Raw genomic sequence first — 6,160 nt, 5'->3', positions numbered from 1 at the left:
TGAAATTTCTAAAAATCTTATATTTGTATGGAAATATGTATGGAAATATGTTAATATAAATGTTTCAGACATTACATGAAATTTCTAAAAATCTTAAAAAAAAAATATAACTTGCAGTGGTTTTAGTTAGGATAATGAATTTCACAAGTATCTGAGGAATACCAGTGTTAAAAGAATATTCTGAAGGTGGAAGTTCTACCAACATGTAGTCTTGAGGAGCTCAGGTGCTGCTAATCTGTTCTGAGAGCAGAAGCTGCTTCCTTTTAAAAATGAATATAACATTCTGAGTTGAAGGGAGAAGACATAGTCACACAGTAGAAGCAATTTTTCTAGAAGCAGCCAAGAATCTCCTCCTCTGAACAGATTTACCCAATCTCCCTTCCCCTCCTGAGATAACTATTCTCTCTCTATCTTGCTGCTATGCTTTGTACACACTCCTGGGGTTGCCCAGATCACACTGTAATACTGTTATTTGCCACCTGGGCTCTCCCCATCTAGGCTCTAAGCTCCCTGTGGGCAGGGCCTAACCATAGTCACTTTGTATCTCCAATTTTCACTACTGTGCCTCAACAGCTGCCTAGATAATGTTTATTAAACGAAACAAAAGAGGCAGTAAACAATTTGAAACATGGCATGGCCTGCATTTATAAAACACATGGCTACGGAAACCTGAATATTCTAGGAGGCTAATCTTCATGCATAACGAGTCAATACTTTTCTACAATATTTACATAGAAGCTCTAGAGATAATAGTATTATATCCATCATAAAAACTTACAAACATTGCACAACACTATAAACACAATAAATTGGTAACTTCTGGGTACACATCTGTATCTTCTGCATATTGTGTTTGTGCCACCCCTCCCCATCTCCACCCTCCTTCTGTCCAGCACAGGCTGTAAAGCTCAAATCTGCTATTTTTAGCAGTGATCAGAGGGCCTTGACCTCCACCTAAAATGATGGTATGCAGGTGAAAATATAAGAGCAGAACCAGCCATGATAGGGCAAAGTATTTGTTGGTTATAATCTTCAGTTGTAAAGACAAAAAAATGCTTCCATGTCAAAAGATGGAAAACAGCTCAAACACCCCTAGGAGAACCAGTAGGAACACGGCAGCAGTTTCCCTCTGGCACCTAAACACTTGTAAACTACTAATATGACATACTCACATGATGTTCAAAAGTCTTAGACATCTTCCTGCAATGTCTAAAGGCAGGCAGAAAAGAAAGAACCTCTTTTTTCTTTCCTACTGACTTTCTTGGGATTTGAGTGGTAGAACTATGCTGAGACAATTGGCCTGCTTTGTTAGAAACATGTTAATTCAAAACTCCAGGGCAAGGGCAGTTAATCCTGGTAGGCCTGGTCTCTATCTGGACAGTTTCTTTTCAGTTTTGTTTGGTAGAGAGAAATCAGATTTCTCAAAAGTGTATTCACTTGCTATTGAAAAAACAAACAAACAAACAAAGAAAAGAAACACATACAAAAGCACGCAGGTGGATAGTTTATTGATTAAATTTCCTAATAAAACATCCAAATCCAAATTGCCTTGGTTTAGGCTAACCTAAACTACCGACGCAACCATTTTGTATGAATTTAATAGAAAGTATAGGCAAATGGATCAAGCTTATGTCCAATTTGCTCCTTCTTCCTGGATACCAGGATCACTACGTAAAATAGTGGTTAAGACTGCAGGTCCTAGTATCAGATTGTCTGCTATTGAATACTGACTCCACCACTGTCTGGCTGTGGGATCAAGTTACTTAAACTCTCTGGGTCTCTATTTCTGCATGTGTGTGTGTTATGGGCATTACAATTATGTCAGTATGTATAATCCACTTAGTACAGTGCAAGACAGTTAGTTAATTATTGATGACCAAGTGTGGATTTATTGTGAAGATAATGACATTTAGCTTCAGGCCCCTTGCTTGCCTGGGTTCCTTCAGAGGTCTCAGGACTGGCCCTAGCAGAATGTTCACATATGTGTTATTTTTTTTTAGTTTTCCAAAAGTAAGACATTTTAACCGCAGTCAGTTAAGGCTGCTGTCTTTCTCCACATCAAATCACACTGTACCATTTTCCCTTGTGTTTGGAGGTCCTTAGGGTCCACCAGTATTTTGGGGATCTGGCTAAGGGGAAGCTGAGTTGTGGGACACACCATTTTAACTGAAATTTGGAAACGCATTTTGGAATGTTTCAATAAAGCAATTGAGAAATTACAAACCTCTAATTTGGAGGTAAAAGAAAAGTGCCTTCTTTGTCATCTATAAGTGTTTTTATTTAAGAACTAAGATAAAATTCTGATTAAAAAATTAATGAGATGAAATAAAAGTGATAAAAATGCATGATAAAATCAATGGAATGTGCTTGGATATAAAGACACTAATTTGAACAGATTTTTTTTCCAGATCATTCCAAAAGTGGTAGTCCCCTAAAAGGAGGAGAGACTTTTCTAGTAGAAGTAATAGATAGGCTCTTGGATTGTCTGATACTCTCATCAATGAAGAGGAAGGAATCATAATATCATTTTGAAATATATTGAAATTTCTTGCTGATTTGATACAACATACTGATGTTGACAAAGATAACATGAAACTCAAAATATGTTTCTGCAATAAGGAAACAGACAACAAGCTAATTAATGAGTATGACCAGTCTTCACTGATACCCTGAACTTTTATAGCTCATACATGAAAAAATTTTGATAAAGTTTTTCTCAAATCAGACATCAATTCTAAAATATCACATGATATCAATAATGAATTATAAAACTGAAAGAAATATTTTAAAATATGAACAATTAAAAAAATTGATCCACCATGCTAGGGGAGAGACTAAAATATTTTTCTCCATAGAAAATTATATCACAATATTCTTATCTTATGAAGATGTGATCAGAGAGTTTGCAGTCAAAAATATTGACAAAAAGTTTTTTTTTTTTTTTAAATTAATTAATTTTTTTGGCTGCACTCAGTCTTTGTTGCTGCGTGCGGGCTTTCTCTAGTTGCGGCAAGCGGGGGCTACTCTTCGTTGTGGTGCGCGGGCTTCTCACTGGGGTGGCTTCTCTTGTTGCGGAGCACGGGCTGTAGGCGCGCGGGCTTCAGTAGTTGTGGCTCACGGGCTTAGTCACTCCGCGGCATGTGGGATCTTCCCGGACCAGGGCTTGAACCCGTGTCCCCTGCATTGGCAGGTGGATTCCCAACCACTGTGCCACCAGGGAAGCCCTGACAAAAAGTTTTATAGCCACATGTCAGGAAATGTATTAATAAAAATTATCATGGCATTTCCTCAATTTTTAAAAATAAATAAATTTATTTATTTATTTATTTGGCTGCCTTGGGTCTTTGTTGCTGTGCAAGGGCTTTCTCTAGTTGCGGCGAGCGGGGGCTACTCTTCATTGCGGTGCGTGGGCTTCTCATTGTGGTGGCTTCCCTTGTTGCAGAGCATGGGCTTAGGCACGCAGACTTCAGTAGTTGTGGTGCATGGGCTCAGTAGTTGTGGCTCGCAGGCTTAGTTGCTCTGCGGCGTGTGGTATCTCCCCAGACCAGGGCTCGACCCTGTGTCCCCTGCATTGGCAGGTGGATTCTTAACCCCTGCGCCACCAGGGAAGTCCATTTCCTCAATTTTTGATATTTGTGTGGAAGATTTTCCTTTCCAGAGATGATCCCAACAATACCTCCCATCTCACATACTCTTCTTACCGTGTGATCAACATGCCTCTCATCAAGAGGTGGAGTCTCTGTTCCCTTGCCCTTGAACCTGGAACATGAGCAGACTCTTGACTGTGGCTGAAGGAATGCTGATTAAGGCAGAATAATGGCACCCAAAGATGTCCATGTCCTAATCCCCAGAACATGTGAACATGGCATGTTATATGGTGAGGGGGCGATGAAGATTGCAGATGGAATTAAGCTTGCTAATCAATGGACTTTGAGATGGAGAGATTATTCTAGATCATCCAGGTAATTACCCAATGTAATTACAAGGATCTTTATAAGTGGGAAAGGAAGACAGAAGAGTCAGAATTGAGAAAGATTTGAAGAGGCTACGATGCTGGCTTTGAAGATGAAGGAAGGGGCCATGAGCCAAGGAATACAGTGGTGTCTAGAAGCTGGAAAAGGCAAGGAAATATATTTTCCATAGAGCCTCCAGATAGGATGCAGCCCTGCCGACACCTTGATTTTAGCTCAGCGAAACCCATTTCAAACTTGAGACCTCCAGAACTGCAAGATAGTAAACGTGTTGTTTTAAGTTGCTACGTCTGTGGTAATTTGTCACAGTAGCAACACGAAACTATTATAGAAGCTATGTGACTGCCAAGCCTGGTTCATAAAATGAGGTACAATGTTCACCCGGTTTTCTTTGAGCGTTGTCGCCATGCCATGAAGAAGTAGAAAGACCACGTGGAGAGGCCACCTATGTAGGAGTCCAGCCAGCAGCCTCAGCTGAGGTCCCAGCCCACAGTCAACGTCCACTGCAGACACACGTAAGGAATGAGCCACAAGGTGGCTCCAGCTCCAGCCACCATCTGAATGCAACTTCGTGAAAAACCCCGAGCAAGGACTGCTAGCTGAGCTCAGCCAAACCCAGAACTGTGGAAGATGATAATACATTTATTGTTGCTGGTTAAGCCACTAAGTTTTGGGTGATTCATTACCCAACAATAGATCACTGGAACATGAGGATATGTCAACTTTTAAAAATTTACAATTTTTCTGGATTTGTCCCATTTAAAATAAATAGTCACTTTCATATCTAATTTGTATTTCTAAATTCTACTTTTTCCTAGAGAAAACCCCTCCAAACTGTAAAGTTTCAACTCCCCTCCCCCCTCCCCACAAGGGACAAAAAACCAACTAGTTCCTGCATGTAGTCGTAATTTCTTGTTCAGAATGTGGTTGAAAAACATAATAATATGTGTAATTAAACAGACCTGAGAATCTTGAAATAAAGCAATCTTTATTTTTAGAAGTTAAACCCTCATTCTGAAGACACTTAAAAACAAAAGCGAAATTTAAGCTTATATTGCTTGTTCATATCACTTTAAATGCCAATTGCCTTTTCATTTGAGATGAACATGTAATACTTTCACAGAAACTAAAAACTTCCTTTAGGAATAAGGCAATATATTCAACAGATGTCTTCTAAGTGATTCTTTGCTGACAGTGTCAATTGCCCATAGCACTATGATGTCAAGACAAGACTGGAAGTATTTGACTTAGGTTATGGTTCTTGGGATAAATCATAAAAGAGGAATGTGCTATGTAAATAATAATGTACAGTGTCCCAGAATGCAGCCTGGGCTACTTCAGATATATTCGCCTTGGAACAGACCCACCATTTTCAGATAATCAGCTCTGATTTCAGGAATCGCCATATTCTCAGTTGCACCCCCCTTTGCCGGTCTTTCCACACCTTGTCAGGGCTACTCCATTTATTCCAGTTGACTTTCAGTCTAACAGAAAGAGGTCTGGATACTAAAGTCAAGAGTCAGCCACAGAGGCAAGTGAGCTTTGAGTTCTCGGGTTTCAGAGATAGTTTGCACAAGACTCACTCACTTGCAGGCTAGCAGGGCTGGGAGGGGCTAATCTGGCTGGCTGGAAAAAGCCTTGCTGTGGTCATTCAGAGGGCCTCTACAGTGAAGATAACTCCCTCAATTCCAAGACTGAGTACATCAGCATGTGGTAATGAATACCCCTAACCCTTGCATAAATAAGCTCCCTGAAAGGTGCAACATGCTTCTACCTTTAACAATAACAGCAACAAAATATCTGTACCAAAATAGATTAGAATGTTGGATTTGCTATTTCAGATTTGAAGTCTTGTCCATAAGAAAGTCAGAAAGCAGAATATATGAGACGTTCCTTGGTTTATTCTCTGATTGCTTGAAGAAAGGAATTAATTGTCTGCTATAAATTCTCATTCTTTCAAGTTCACGTTCAAAAATGAACCCTTGGTTAAAAAATCTGAATTACTTCAACCCCTGGTTAGGTTATGCTTTCCCTGTTTCTCTCCCTCTGACAAGAATTCCTGTCTCCTTTACAGGTTCTGCTAGTAAGGTTACTCTAAGCACAGGAAGTTTGGGGCTGCAAACCACCCTTAAGAACAGAAAACAGCCTAGGCAGAGAGCTAGAAATAGTGAGCAGAGGGGAAGAGGAAG

Source organism: Balaenoptera physalus, assembly GCF_965194825.1.
Source record: "Balaenoptera physalus genome assembly, chromosome: 5".
Classification (NCBI taxonomy): domain Eukaryota; kingdom Metazoa; phylum Chordata; class Mammalia; order Artiodactyla; family Balaenopteridae; genus Balaenoptera; species Balaenoptera physalus.
The sequence above is the reverse complement of the archived record's forward strand: the minus strand, read 5'-3'. Positions refer to the sequence as shown.